This window comes from Dermacentor andersoni, chromosome 9, assembly GCF_023375885.2.
Source record: "Dermacentor andersoni chromosome 9, qqDerAnde1_hic_scaffold, whole genome shotgun sequence".
Lineage (NCBI taxonomy): Eukaryota > Metazoa > Arthropoda > Arachnida > Ixodida > Ixodidae > Dermacentor > Dermacentor andersoni.
The window spans coordinates 44,332,831-44,348,988 of record NC_092822.1 but is presented as its reverse complement, the minus strand read 5'-3'; the positions used below and the strand labels follow the sequence as shown (position 1 = coordinate 44,348,988).

At 44.9% G+C, this 16,158-nt stretch overlaps 1 long non-coding RNA gene across 1 annotated transcript; it reads right to left on the bottom strand.

Annotated features, from left to right (window-relative positions):
- Window positions 1-5,527: 5,527 nt before the first annotated feature.
- On the bottom strand, window positions 5,528-15,047 carry LOC126527764 (uncharacterized). The gene is made up of 2 exons (XR_008611730.2): window positions 13,086-15,047; window positions 5,528-8,177 (listed from the first exon to the last, which is right to left on the bottom strand). It is a non-coding gene; the product is annotated as an uncharacterized lncRNA (long non-coding RNA).
- Window positions 15,048-16,158: the final 1,111 nt, after the last annotated feature.

Genomic DNA, 16,158 nt, shown 5'->3' with positions numbered 1-16,158 from the left:
TGCCTTTAGAGGAAAGGCGCACAGGCTTTCAGTTGAAAATTTGAGTTGCTTTTGCCGTAGAGCAATTTTATACTTTGAGGATGCAATCATCAGCTTATGATCTATTCATTACACCTGTCAGTTTACAATGCCCAAACATGGTGAGGGGCTCTTTATAAGCTGTCTAGAAGCATTGATATTCGCAAATGCTTTGCGAAAATTGTGGCAGAAGTCGCCCTAATTTTTCGCTTTGTTTTCCGGGTTTCCATCAAATGGCAATGGTTACTGAGGAGGCCAGTTGCTTTATGCTGCTGACATGGTCAGAGTAGAGAGGCACTCTCAGCTCCAAGATGAGAAAGGGTAAGTGGAGAGGAGGAGCCACAAGTCGGAAGTGTGGTCTGAGAAGGCATTGCCCATAGTGACGTCGCGGTCTCTCAGTAGTTCATTTTTTTGCCACATGCAGAAAACCATCGTGCACCTGTTCTCAATGCGATATTCAGCACATCTTTCCAGACTTCGTTAAACCAGTTGAACTCTGGAGCATTTTCTGAATACCTAGAGCATTGGGATCATCACCACATCTATCACTGGCGCTTGAATGGCAAACTCCCTGCCTTTCCTTTCTCTATATCCTTCCTCCATGGGAGACTCCACCCTGGTATTGCTGCTCTCACGTACTGACACAATTATTTTTTCATTCAAATTATGGTGTTGAGCGCCTTAACGGGAAAGCGAGCATTTTTCTTTTCTGGTTTCGTAACATGCACCTTAAGCCAAATGCACAAGCATTCTTGCATTCCGCACCCGTCGGACCTGTGGCTTCATGCTTGGCAGCAGAACGTACTGACGCACTCCTACGATGTCAGGTGCACATTGACATGTTGGTCAAGCGCCGACTTGACATTGAATGTGGCGGGGCAGAAGCGGCACGTAAACGTCCGGTCCCGCTCGTGCAGTTGCAGATGGTTGGCCAGCGTGGCCCGTCGGCTGAACGCCATGGGGCACAGGTGGCACTCGAAGGGTCGCTGGCCCGAGTGCACCGTCATGTGCTGGTTCAGGTGGCCCCGGTGGCGGGTGGTGTAGCTGCATTGCTTGCACATCCAGTAGCTCACTCCTTTGGCGCGCTTGGTCATGACGCCGTTCTCAACCTGCACCGAATCTGGGAAATGGAAGAAAAAAAAAAAGGTTGCTATAGTTGGGGACAACTTAAGCATGCAGTGGCATATGTACCGATGTGCAACTCTAACAGATTTTGTGTATACGAGTCAGTGCCTGTTTCCATTACGTCACAGTGGAGGCTCAACTCCTCTCACTATAGGCCTGTCTCAGTTACTGTGCTTCATAACACGGGGGTGCAAAGCTGACTCGATGGTGCAGGTGCGGTGTGGCTTTATGGGCAGAGCTCTCGCTGAATTCTTAGCTTTTCATCGACTGCAGCAGCAGGTGGTCTAACTTTGTCCTTAGGACTCAAGGACTAACCTAACCTAACCACCCAGCCTCTTGAATAAATTACTTTTGCAGTGCAGATGGCAGAGGGACAAGAAAAAGCAACACAAGCACTGGCATTCAATGTCCTCTCGTGCTCAGCATACGTCACCATTGAGAAACAGAAAGGAATCGCCAGTCAAGGTGGTCTAGCACTGTTCCCAAGGTAAAGCAGTTAAAAGTTTCAACCAGGCTTGTGGCCTGACTACTTCAACAGTGCAGACAACGCAGGGACTGGAAAAGTACATCTACAAACACTAGCGGTGAAACACCCTTCTCACGTTGCCAATGCCCTTTCCTAATCTGTATGTCATCCGAGCTGTGGAAGTGCAATATTAACTGCCAATAAGCCCCTGTTCGCATCTTGAAAAGATGTTCTTAAATGCTGCAGTGCTTACTACATACATTTGTAAACAGCAGGTATGACACTTGTTTTATGCACTTTTTCTTTTCAGACATTGAATACATTCTAAGAAATCGACTGGCAACAGGCAGGCAGGCACAGGTAGGTAAAGGCCTAAAGAGGTATTTAAGTGCTTCCATGTCATTTAGTCGACAAGAAAACCGTTATTTGTTAAAGTTGAATACTAATGTATGTTTAATGTATGTAAACATTTGTTATGCATAGAATGATAAAAAGTACTTCTGTAGTGCACATGAGTCTGCACAACATAGGAGTTTGGTGCATAGGACAGTGCAATGTACAGCTCAAGCATGTGCTTGACTTTTTTCTAGAAAAGCAATATGTGCATTGCAGTGACACATGTAAGCTTAAGCAAAAACACTTTTTTTAAGAACTTGAATCACTAATCTTTGATTGCTGCATATTGAAAGCATAGCATAAGACTTTGACAATGTCAATGCCAAGCCATTTGCAACGAAAGGGTTAAGGCTTACATGAGTGTGCAAGCATGCAAACAAACATGGGTAGGGTGCTCACGTCTGTTAACGAAAAATGGAAGAGAATGCGCAGCATGAACACTCTCCGTACGCAGTTCATCTCTTTCATGTGTACGTATGAAATATTTGCTCCATCACCGCTTCTCCCTGTTCAATTTTTTTCTTCCGCAATGTGACATAAACAGAATTCTGCTACATGAGCTTAAAGTCACATGCGAAACTTTATGCTTAGAGCATGGGAAACTATCTTGCATTTCAGTTAAAGGAGCATGTCTTGTTTTTTTCTCTTAAGGTCACGTCACGTGTCGCATGATTATGTGAACAGTCATTCAAGAAAGCCATATTCCTCCAATTGAAGTACACAACACTTTCCTATCCCCTTCGTAAAAATTTTACGCAAGGATATATCAATTTCAACATCCAGAAAGCTTAGCCAATTTGGAAGTATATATGCGACGCTTAATGATGGCTCTTTGTTTAGCACAGAAGGAGTGTCTGGTGTGGCTACACGGAAAACAAAACTGTGACGTATTGGGCTCACATCCTTGAACAAATACACAGGAAATGACAATAAGCTAATGTAAACGCCATTCTGCAAAACTTGTATGGTCTAACAGACACACACAAACACACACACACAAACACTTAGTTACATAATCGTCAAAACACGTTGTAAGATGTTCTCATAAAAGGTAGTGTCAATGAAAGACATTCAAGACACAGATTTAAGATACCAAAAAGAGTCATAAGGATTTGTTCCATTTGTACAGCACACTGTACTGTTAAAGCAAACATTAAATTAGTATGCATTTCAAAGCTGAACACAACTCTGTTTAGCCATAAATGCTTCCGTAACATTTCTTTATCTGCCTAACAAGTCACACCAAACACTTTATTCCCTTCGGAGTTTCTTAGTTCAAGCTATGTTGTTTTGAATACTAATTAGCAACATAAAATACCATAAACCTAAAATTAACCATTCATAGTGTCAGACACCTTGGGGCAGCATTCTCAATCGAACACATTTAGGAACACTTTTACTTTTGCAAGGCTTTGCATGAATAGCACTGGATGCGTTGGCAGCAACAGGCAGCAGAGTTTATGACATTTTGTAAAGACTAGGCATCGTGCCAGGAATGCCGTCACCTGTAAATGTCAGTGCATCCGCTGCTGTTCACGCGAATCTCGTGATGGGGAAAGTATCTCCGAAAGTGACTGACCGAAAATATCGCACCCAAATGTGCACATACTGCCTCTCTGGCCATGCTACCAGGTGTCGACATTACGCAACTGCATCCCGCAAAATTTTAATTGTGAATTACGTCTACGATTACCGCATCACACGGACACAACAAACTCCCTACACACCCGAAACATTAAATAGAGGCACGACTGTTACAGACAAGGTGGACTCATTTAAACGCAGAGTCGGTCAACAAGCAGAGTGGACAGGCGCAGCACAGCTGTGGTTATGCAGGCCACCTCTGAGCATTGGATATGTTTATGTATGGAGGGGGCAAACAAGGTTGCACAAATGCTGGAGCTCTATAGAAATGCAGTAATTGATCAGAGTACTAGTGCACTCGAACACAATGCAGTACAGTTACAGTCAAGTATCAAATGGCCCCAACAGCCTGTAGGCTGTTTCGTGCCCAAAGCCCTCGGTCTTCAGGTGGTCGATGAAATTGCACCAATGCTTCGGCATTATTTGCAGCTGGCTAGTATGGTGGCAGTTGCTACATACGCACCTGTCGCAGGCTGAGGGAGAGAAAAAAAAAAGAATCATGTTAGTAGAGAGTACACAGATGAAAAATACCCAGGTGTCAAATGTCTCATGCAGTGCTGCTAAGAGACGGTGCAAGCACACTGTTCAGCGGTCACCAAATAGAGTGCAATAATTTGATCCGAAACTTCAGGCACGAAACATATTTTCGAGATAGTTTTGGCATAGCATCGTCTGGCATCGGCACGTCAATTTCACACATTGTGATAACCACATGTTGTTTGTTGTTGTTATTCTGGGGTATTACGTGCCAAAACCACAATATGACTATGAGGCATGCTGTGGTGGGAGAGACTGAAAATTTTGACCACCTGGGGATCTTTAAAGTGCACCCAATGCACGGCACACGGGCGTTTTTTGCATTCACCGAAATGCGGCGCCGTGGCTGGGATTTGATCTCGCGACTTCATGCTTCGCAGCGCCACATCATAATCGCTAAGCCACCACGGCAGGTAGCCGCACTCCCGTCATGACCAAAGACGAGTACCATACATCCTTATTTAATAATAATGTGGAACACATATTGGTTTCAGTTACAGAGTAGTTATCATGCAGCATAAAATGAATGCACTGTCACTTAGCTGTGTCTCGCTAAGTATATTTGACAAGCATATTCCACGTGCCTGTCATTTAAGGTGTATTGACAGACCCGCTGTGGCAGTCTTCTGGGAATCCATGACACAGACGTAATTGCACTTCATACATAGCCGATTGCACAAGCTTTGCTACGAAGCAGAGTGTACACTCATGACTCACTCATGAGTGCATACATTGGGTCACCAAGACAACGCCACCACTGCTATCATTGTGAGCTTCCCAACATCACAAGAGGACAAAAGCATGTCACTGCTAAAGCCACTGTGTACGAGACGTGTGTTTGAATCCCCCACGGTGCCCCTGAAGCTTTTCATGAAGCTGCAACACAGTACACAAGCACCCAAGGCATTTCAAATTTTGTCCCATACAATGCACTGTGATCACAATGTTGAATTTTCCAGAAAGATATAATCCCAATCCCTGAATGGCTACAGCGATAACATGCCGGTCTCCAGTAGCAAGGAAAACAACATAAGTTATGGGTAATAACTGCGAGCTGCTCCCAATTGATTTTCTTTTATTCATGCGCATGTGCATGCAAAGGCAACATGCAAAAAGGCACGATGCCCAAGGGCACACAAGCAAGAGTGTCTGAGAAAGAGATGTTCACCTAGAGGGCGTGCTCGGAAATCGGCGGCCGAGTTGCTGGACCAAGGCACGGCAGCGCGATTCAAACATAGTTCAGCCGTCCGGAGTGGCGACCTATCCAGTGCTTGCAAACTTCCTGATTACGTGTTTTCAATAACAGAAAGGAAATTGAAGAAGATGCCTTAGATGCACAAATTATGCATATCCATTTTATTGCCCGGTTCGTTGCCACAGAAAATGAGGTGAGTGAATACACACGCTCCCTCTAAATATGTACAATGTTTACTGTTGGTCCAACGAAGCAAGACCACTGGATTGTAGCTATTCGTCACCAGCACAGAGCTGCATGTGAGGATGCTTAACTGCAAAGATCTTAATCACAATTTAATGGAACAGATGTGTACATTGTAAGGGTGCAGAATTAAAATCATGTTTCTTCTAATATACTTAAGGGGTGCTATAACATGTAAAGAAACACTCTGCTTCCCTTTGACAAATAAAAGGAACATTCTAAGGATGCATAATGCAAGTGATCAAAGATAAATGGCTGGATTAATATTGTCAGCTTTTGTAAATAAAGCAGTCACAAGAGAATGATAAAATGCAATGCTTCTCAATAAAAGGCTGCTAAGCACTTGCTATCTACTAAAGCTTTCACACCACCATGTCGAATATATTAATGAGTGACACATAGAGCAGGCAGTGACTACATCACTGATGATCAGCAGAAACACATCTACCTAACATTGAGATTCAGTCTAGTTTTGCCGTATGCTTAAATGAAGAGCAGTACAAGCTTCACTTCACTTCACATCTATGTAATGCAAAGCGTGCTTGATTTGGTTAAGGATGGTTGTTATGACTTATACAACTGTTCTGCAGCAAACAGTTTAATGCTCTTGCGACATACGTATCCTACAGATATATGCATACACGGTATGTTTTCATTAGACCATACAGAATGTTTAAAAAATTTCTGGGGCAGACAGCGTAATTGTAATCCGTAAGCTGTATTGCTTGAAGCGGGGGACAGTATTCACACGAAAAATCGAAATGCGCAATCAACTACGTACCGAAATATTACTAATTAACTTTTTAATTACTTTAACATCTCTTGTCCCATACCCATTTGGGCATGTTGCTTTTCTTCTTCTTTTAGATTAGCCTCAGCAGCGATTGTGTAAAAAAAAAAATGCCTCCATTCCACCCTGTGAAGGTGGATGTGCAGTGAAGATGTTGCAGACGTTAGACACGCATGACAGACGTTAGACAAGCTCCACCACCACAAGCGACATACGTCATGCACGCACGTGTGTGGTAGTGCAGCATAGATGCTCATTCCTCCAGGCCCTCCATCAAGTGCAAGTGTAGTATTGAACTAATTGAATTTCTCAAAGTAAATTGCACTAGAAAATTCATAAAGCACGACTTGCACACGAGCTGCAGACACGACAGCTTCGGACTGCAATTCGAATGTACGAGAAAACAGCATCGTCATGTGACAAATTGCCCGATTTCGTAATCTGATGATGTCATCAGGCCAAACATGACATTTTTTGAGTTTGTGAGCAACACACACACGGCCATGAAAAATCCCGACCAACTACAGGCTAACAGCTTCGATGTAACATTTCTCCTCTATATAAAAGGTGAGGCATGCAGAACTGTGTGAAAATGGTTCAGATGCAATATTGCTGTGAGCCTTTTGTGATAGTTCCCGCCGATTTAGTCTAGGCCGGTGTGTGGTCACAGATAACAAAAAGCAGCCATGAAGTGCTTTTCAATTATGGCCAGTTGACACGAAAATAGAGGATGTTGCACAAGCATGCCAACGTACTGCGCAGTGTTAGATCTTCAACTCAGTGTATTGGCCAAAGAAAACGGTTTTTACAACAAGAACCACGAGGAGATAATTACCTTGTCCATTCACACAGAGATGCTGCTTTCAGCATCTAACCAGGGTACTTGCGAACTCACAGGCTGCAACTTGTAAATTGCAATACATGCCATAAAATAAATAATTAAAAAGCTCACGAGTATGTTTTTGTGAATTGATCATGCAATTCTATTTCTCCAGCCAGTAATGTCTGCTGCTTCAAGTAATCTAGCTCAATGACCAGAATTATGCTATCTGCTGCCAGAAATTTTAAAAAATTCTGTATGGTGTAAAAAAAGAAGAACTACCCGGTATATACATGCTACATACGGTATACGGTGTATATACGGTGTATATGTACGGGCGTATAACTCGCTGACACATGCCATGTGGCACATCTAGAGCCAACTGAATACTCGGCTCGTTGACTTCTGTCCTTACTCCATGGGAGACCCCATGTATTGCTGCTTTCACATGCTGGCACAATTAATTTAAATTCAAATGCAACACAAGCTTTCTTTTCTTCTTCTTGTTCTTTAACGTGTGCCGTAATCCATGTACACAAGCATCCTTGCCCTTCACACCCAATGGAATGTCACTGCGGCAGCAAGGACCCAGAGCCGTGGCCTTGTGCTGTGCAGCAAAACATGCCGACACAATTCTACGGCGTGAAGTGCATTACAGTGAAGTGCCGCCAGAGGGCAGACCGGTCGGTGAACGTGACGGGGCAGTAGCGGCACTGGAACTTCTTGCTGCGGCTGTGCGTTTGCACGTGATCGGCCAGGCTGGCTTGGCGGCTGAACGCCATGGGGCACAGGTGACACCCGAAGGGGCGCTTGCCCGTGTGCACCACCATGTGCCGGTTCATGTGGCCTCGTTGGCGGGTGGTGTAATTGCACTGTTGGCACTTCAGCAGGCTCTTTTCTCTGGCGCGCCTCCACATGAGGGCGTTCTCAACCTGCATCGTTGCTGGAAAATAGGAAGGAAAAGAAAAAATGTCACTACAGTCGCCGACAACCGAAGAATGCAGTAGCACAGGCATACATGCCAACTCTCCCGATCTGTCCAGGAGACTCCCCAATTCCAAGCTATTCCGTCGATTGTACAACCGTGGCCACAAACCTCCCGAAAAACTGCCTCACCCCCGCCACTACAAGACAAGTTAATGCAACTCAGCTGCATCGCAACTGAAATTATGCACAAGCTAGCTAGCCAAAGTCTGATCGCAATCCAAGCCATTTGTGAGTAGAAAATGTAAGCCTAACTCGGATTGAGACATGCGTTTAAAAGTGTACACGAAGCAAAGGTTTAGTACGAGTTGCACGATGGGCGATTATCTTTGGCCAGTTTCATCACTACAGAGACTTGTTATGTTGGGAAACACATTGAGAATGGAAAACGAGCATTCTCACGGGATATAGTATGTGTTCCCTAATTATTATGTGCACTTGCAGTCGACACCTCCACTCAGAAAACAAAGTCCGAGATGCCTAGTAGACGCACTGGTAGGCATTAAAAAAAACTTTTTTTTTCTTTTTTTCTTTTGTCATCCCGCCCCCCCTTGTTGAATATCCCGAAATGTGAGAGCCCTAGGTTGGCAGGTGTGCATATCTACCACAGTCGAACTTGAAGAGAATTTGTATAGATGCACCAGCCAATGACATTTGATTATTTCCATGGTGTCAGAGAGATCATGCGACCAAGCTCTCAAGTGGTCATGATATCATGATCACATGAACTTCAGATATGACACTACCATGGGAGAAAAAGCCACACTCCTGCAAGTGCAAGACGGTTTCCCATGCCCTACATATAAATCTCCCCAAGACTCGATCGATTTCAACATCCAGTAAGCTTTGCTGATAGTAGCCGATGTGAAATGGTTAATGACAGCTCTGTGTCTAATATAGAACGGACTGTCATGTGGTTATATGGCAGACAAAATTGTGCAGTGTTGGGCTTGCACCATCAAGAAGATACATAAGTGGCAAGAAGCTACTGTAAACAACATTGTGCAATGGTTACAGTAGGATCACATACTCAAAAAAACAAAACAATTTGTCACATAACTATCAAGACATGCTGCAAGATGTTCTTGCAAGAAGGTAGCATTAGCAAAAGACACTTAGGATACGAAAAGGAAGCATTAAGACTGAAAACTCGACTCCCATAGTGACGGGATTCAACGAAAATATGTAGAATTTGAATACTGTTGACGTTCATCGCATCCAGATTGATGAAAGTTGCAAGAAAATAACAACATATATTGTTTCATGAGAAGCCAACAAAGGCACCAAGGACAACATAAGGGAAATTACTTGTACATACCAACTGAATTAAAGAAATGATAAATTAATGGCAATGAAAAAGGATGAAAAAACAACTTGCCACAGGTGGGAAATGATTACAAAGCATCGCATTACACGTGCAATGCTTTGCGTAATACGAAGACGTGGGATCGTTCCCGACCTGCGGCAAGTTGTTTTTTCATCCCCTTTAATTGCCATTAACTTATCATTTCTTTAATTCAATTAGTAAGAACAAGTAATTTCTCCTATGTTGCCCTTGGTGTCTTTGTTGGCTTCTCATGATACGATGAATAAATATCGAGCCCCTCGGTTAACCCCCTTTCTTCTCGTTCTTACGTATATTGTTGACACTTGGTGTATTGCATCAAAGTGTACATTTGTACATGATTTTGCATTCACAATACAAGTGGATTTGTCATGAAAAGCTTGTAAACATAGATGTTATTGACACCAAAAAACAAGGAAACACTAGCATCACCACTCACATTGACGCTGGAATGGTGAGACAGAGATTTATTATGAGAGAAAAGCTGAGAGCTTGGCCTAAACTATTATTTTCTAGCCTGTGTCTCAACGTTGGGGAAGGGGAAAAGAGAAACAAAAGGAGGAGGAGAAAGTAATGATGATAATAACTCAAAAACAAAAGGCATGACTCAAGAAATTAACTAATAACTGGAAACGCTCATCACAGTCATATATTCAATTCAGTGTCTCTCAAAAACACCTACAATGGCCTTCACGGCCTGGCCTACAGAGTATTTTGCCCATGAACATAAAAGAAGGTTCTGAGAAATTGAGCAATACATAAAGCCTATTTCGGCGCCTATTGTACCTAAAATGAGTTTTTATGTGCCTGGCATCTAAAACCCACATTTTAGTGGCTGCAAATATGGTCTCTAGTAGTCACTTTCTGCACTGTGTGAAGACAACGTGCTTGGCATTGTGTCAGGATTGTCGTCTATCACATGAATTTTGAAATAGTGGAAGTATCCCCAAAAGTGAGTGACCGAGAATGCCGCTCCTGAATGCGCCCATACGGCCCATCTACAATGCTACTCTACCAGGCGAAGACATTCATCCTGCAAAAATTTCAATCTCAATTGTGCAAAACGCACAGTATGGTGCCACCATCTACGATTACCGCACGACATGTACAGGCGCCGACAAAAGTGGTATACTCCACGCAGCGGGAGCCGGAGCAACGGCAAACTGCATCGCAACGCCATCTACAGGCAGCATCTCGAGACATGTCTGCCGATAATAAAGGCCACCCATCGACTGTCTCGGTCCCAGATGCCGCCTGTAGATGGCGCCGCTATGCAGTGTGCCGCCGCTGCTCCGGCTCCCGCTGCGTGGAGTATACCACTTTTGTCGGCGCCTGTACACAGCAAGCCCTGCACATCTGAAACATTAAATAGAGGCATGGTCATTGCAGATAAGGTGTATTCGCACGAATGGTCATGCATAAAATTGCAAGGGCAATCCGAGTTTGTCCAAATGCAGAGTGGCCAACTGCAGGCGCGTGCCGCACAGCTGCGGTTACACAGGCCGCCTGCAAACTCTGGCTACGTTTACGTGTGTGGGCAAACACGATCAGTGATTGACGAGGCTACCAGTGCACTTCAACACAATGCAATACAGTTACATTCAAGTGTCACATGGCCGCAACAGCTTGCCAGCTGTTTCATGATTCCTAAACACTCAATAAACACTCAAGTCTCCATATGGCCGGTGCATTGCAGCAATGATTCAGTGTTAGCTGCACCTGCCTAGTATGGTGGCAGTACCCATGTACACACCTGTCACAGATAGAGAGAAAAAAAGAAAGAAAAGAAGCATGTAAATAGAGAGCACACAGCTGGAAGATACCTCGCTGTCAAATGTCCCATGCAGGGCTGCTATGAAACGATGCAAGCACATTGTTTAGTGGGCAATGAATGAAAGGCAACAATTTGAGCAGGGACAGCATGAAACATATTTCCGACACATCTTCAGCACAGGACCCTCCTGACATCAGTACATCAACCAGGTTCAAAAAATTAAATTATGGGATTTTACATGCCAAAACCACTTTCTGATTATGAGGTACGCCGTAGTGGGGGGACTCCAGAAATTTCAACCACCTAAGGTTCTTTAACGTGCACCTAAATCTAAGTACACGGGTGTTTTCGCATTTCACCCCCATCGAAATGTGGCCGCCGTGGCCGGGATTCGATCCCGCGACCTCAGGCTCAGCAGCCCAACACCATAGCCACTGAGCAACCACGGCAGGCATCAACCAGGTTCCTAACACGAGCAACGTACATACCATAAATCACCCCACTTATTCGATATCTATACTGAACACATTTTGGTTGCAGTTACAGTATAGTTATCACGGAGCGTGAAATCGATGCATGATTGCTGACGCATGCCACAGTGAAAATATGTTACAAGTGCATGCTGCACATTTGCCATTTCGAGCATAACATGTTTGCTTGTGGTAACCTTCTGGGAAACTGCGACAAAGACATGGTCACCCTTCATACAATGCTAATTGCACAAGACTTGATACAAAGGAAAATAGACACATTTGAGCAAATACAACAGCAGCATAGAAAAATTCATGTTCTATAAAATACAGGGTAGGTATGCATTTATACGATTGTATAAGTTCACTTTTTGTCACTACAAAGTGGCATTAAGTCACATTGTGGCCAGTTCTCTAGCAATAGTGGGTCTGGCTATACTACTTTAAAGAATATAATAAGTTAGCCACATTAATGCTTTACCATTTAGAACTCCCATAAGCTGTGGCCAAACTCTAGAATTCACGCACGAATCACTAGAGCAACGCCACCTCCGCTGTCACTGCGAGTTTTCACCAACATCCTCAAAGCACAAAATCATGTTACTGCAAAAATCACTCTCCGCGATACACGAAGTGCATTTGACGTCTACGAAAATCTTCCTATAACTACCGCACACACGCAAACGGCAAATAAAAATTTACCGCATAATATACATTGGCGATTCAGTGTTGCATTTTCCAGAAAAAAATAAATAAAATAAAGATCTCCATCTTTGAATGACTACAGTAATAAAATGCCGATTCCCAGTAGCAAAGACAACAGCCCTGACTATGTCTCTCAACTGATTTTCTTTTATTCATTCGCGTATGTAAGCAAAAGCAACATGCGAAAAGGCGACATGCTTGCGGGCATGCGAGCAAGAACGTCTGCGGATGTGCTCTGAAGTCGGCGGGCGAGATTCTCAACCAACGCAAGGAAACGCGACTCGGGCGTAGTTCGACCGTCTCAAGTGACGATCTGCCCAGGCCTGCAAACTCTATCACATACGTCCATCCGCTGGTACCACAATAAGTGCGATTTCTTTTTTTTTTAAGACCGTTTTTTTTTTCTTTGCATATGCGGTTGACATATCGCGCTGTCAACGACCCACTCAACTAGGGCACCAGCCGACAGCCTCGAGCTTTCTCCGATTTACCTGCGGCATACCAGACTTACCCGTGACGCAGGGCCCTCTCAGCAAACAACAATCACAAAATCAAGAACAAATTGGCACAAACAATGTCAGTGTAGCGATTGCCTGCGAAGCGTCCCACGTTGTGCCAGTGGAAGAGCCCGTGTAATACCAAAACTTCCTGTCCCCTTCCATTTGCGACAGGGTTACGTATTGTACGCCGTGTTCCACACAATCGAAGCAGAGCGAACTTGGATGCAGGTGTACCGCGACTGCGTCAAATCACCCAGGAAGACAAAACTGGCTTCCGACATCGGAAGGGGATCGGCCGCTCGGTTCTTTATTCTATGCGCTCGCTGCCATGACCGCGGCGGCACAATGCTGGCTTTGGATAAGCTTCGACTAGTATGCGGTTTTGGTAGCGTCCTTCTCGTGGTTTTGATCATTTCGATTCCTGCTGATGCACAGCAGTCGTTTAAACTTACTGATTTATTCAGTTTATAATTAATATATATAGCAGTGAAACAAGAATCTAAAATAGCTGTTGATGGCTCATCAATGCGAATCACCAGTTATTTAGTTTGGTCTGCCCGGTTCTAATTATGGGGTTTTACGTGCCAGAACCACGACCTGATTATGAGGCACGCTATAGTTGGGGAGGGTTAAGGAATAATTTGGACCACTTGGGGTTCTTTACCGCGCATCTAAAGTTAATACATGCGCACGTAAAGCTAAGTACACGGGTGTTTTGCCAATGTCTCGCTTGTTAACGTCGTGACAATATTACAAATGTCTTCTGGACCGAGCCGAGCAAGAAAAAAAAAAAAAAAATGGAAGGAAGGCGTGCGACTGGACGTTCTGCAGGCGTAGCTCTCGGACATTCGGATGTCCGTGGGATGTTAAAACCTGTACTATTTTTCTTTTGTTGCGATAACCATTATATTTACACTCCAGGTGTACTTGCCCCGTCGCCCCGACGTTCCGTATTAGTGCAAGTGCGATGGATGGATGGATGGATGTTATGAGCGTCCCCTTTGGAACGGGGCGGTGGCTTGCGCCACCAAGCTCTTGCTACTATGCTGCCTAATATCCTACCTAGTTTAACCAATGAAAAAACAAAAAAACCCAACTATGAACTACCACGTCCAAATTTTCTGATACCCTATTGCGAACTGTGCTTTTGTACGTCTCCGTCTTTTGTCGTTTCCCTACTTTTCTTCCACCAATCCTCCAATCGCCTCTTACTGATGTCTATTGCGGACCTGTTTGCTTTACCACTGCTCCCGCTGAACCCAAGGGCTTCAAGGAGGCCAGTGGTGCCTAAATCGACCGCTGGATAGACGTCTTCACATTCTAATAAAATATGCTCCGTCGTTTCCCTAGCTTTACCGCAGCAAGCACATGCTTCTTCTTCCTTCTTATATCTCGCTTTATAGGTGCGTGTTCTAAGGCATCCCGATCTCGCTTCGAAAAGTAATGAGCTTCCCTTTGAGTTATCATAAATGGTTTCTTTCCTAATTTCGTTCTTTCCCCTTAAGTAGTTACTCATGGCAGGTTTCTTTTCCATTGCCGCCACCCATGAGATTAATTCAGCCTCTCTGACTTTCCGCTTGACCTTCTTTGTTGCTGTGTTGCCCACCCCACAGGCCGCATACTTACTGGTAAGCTTCCTAGTTCTTTTCCTCCACTGTGAATCAATGTTTTGCCTGTACAGATACCTGAACACTCTCCCAGCCCAATTACTTTCCTCCATATTCCTCAGCCGTTCTTCATACTCAATTTTACTGCGAGCTTCCCTCACTTCAAAACTAGTCCAGCCCATATCCCCTTGCACAGCTTCATTTGTAGTCTTCCCGTGAGTGCCCAATGCGAGGCGACCCACTGACCTTTGGTTCCCATCGAGTCCTGATTGTACCCCTGATTTAAAGCAAACAACCGCATTTCCAAAAGTAAGTCCTGGAACCATTACCCCTTTCCACATACCTCGGAGGATCTCGTACCTATTGTATCCCCATAGCGCTCTGTGCTTCATTATGGCTGCAGTTCTCTTCCCCTTGACTGTTATGGTTTTTTCCTGTGTTTCCATATATCCGTTGCCTTCGTTTATCCATATACCAAGGTATTTATATTCTGTTACCCGAGGTATTTCTTGGCCCTGTATCTCCACTGTCTGTTCACTGTTTTCATTGAATACAATAACACCTGATTTTCTAACACTAAATTTCAAACCTAAATTGTTGCCTTCCTGTCCACAGATATTAGCCAGACGTTGCAAATCACTTTGCTTGTTTGCGAGCAACACAATATGTCGTCCGCATAAAATAAACCTGGGAGTTGCTGCTCTATTACTGTACCTGCCTGTTTGTATGAGAGATTAAACCCGATATTACTTCCTTCTAGCGCCCTCTCCATCTTCACCATGTACATCATAAATAGCAGCGGGGATAAAGGGCACCCCTGCCTCAGTCCCTTGTTGATATGAACTTTCTCCGCGCTCCTCATCCCTTCCCATTCAACGCGATAACATGGTGGCCGAGCGCCATCTGCTGTGGGTGCGAATGAAAACGTGCGAGGGTGAGCCGAGGACGGTGGCTCGATCCACGGCCGCTGGATAAAAAGCTGGATTAAAAAAAAAAAAAAGGTGCGGCCTGCCGCGTGCATCGAAAACGCCGTCACCGACGTGGCGCTGCCAGTCGGGGGCTGTTGTCTCGGATCGGCATAGAAAGTGCATGAGGAACGCGCTTCGAACGCCGTCGCCCGTGGAAACCGACGCGTCCCGTCCCCGAGAGCTAGCGCCGTTCGGCCCAGTCAAGCGGCCGAGAATGCCAGCGGCCGTGCTCGATCACGCGCCCGCAAGGGAGGAAGTCGGAGAGGAAGCGCGTTCTTCCCTCCCGCGCAAGGCATCAAGGCGGGAGGGGGTTCTCCTAAAACCCCTTAAACTTCGTAAAGTAACGACGCTCTCCTCCTCCGCCTTCACTCCTCCTCGTTTCTCCTCTCTTTCACGCTCCCTCCTCGACCGTGGCGCCACCTACACTGCTCGAGCGTAGCAACGGCGCCTACATGCGCTTCCCGCCACTCCGTAGACGCTTTTCTAGCAAAAATGGCGCTGATGCATGGCGGGAGGGCCCACGTGATGCTATTAGGCCAATAGCGGCGTAGGCCTAGGCCAGAGCGCGCGA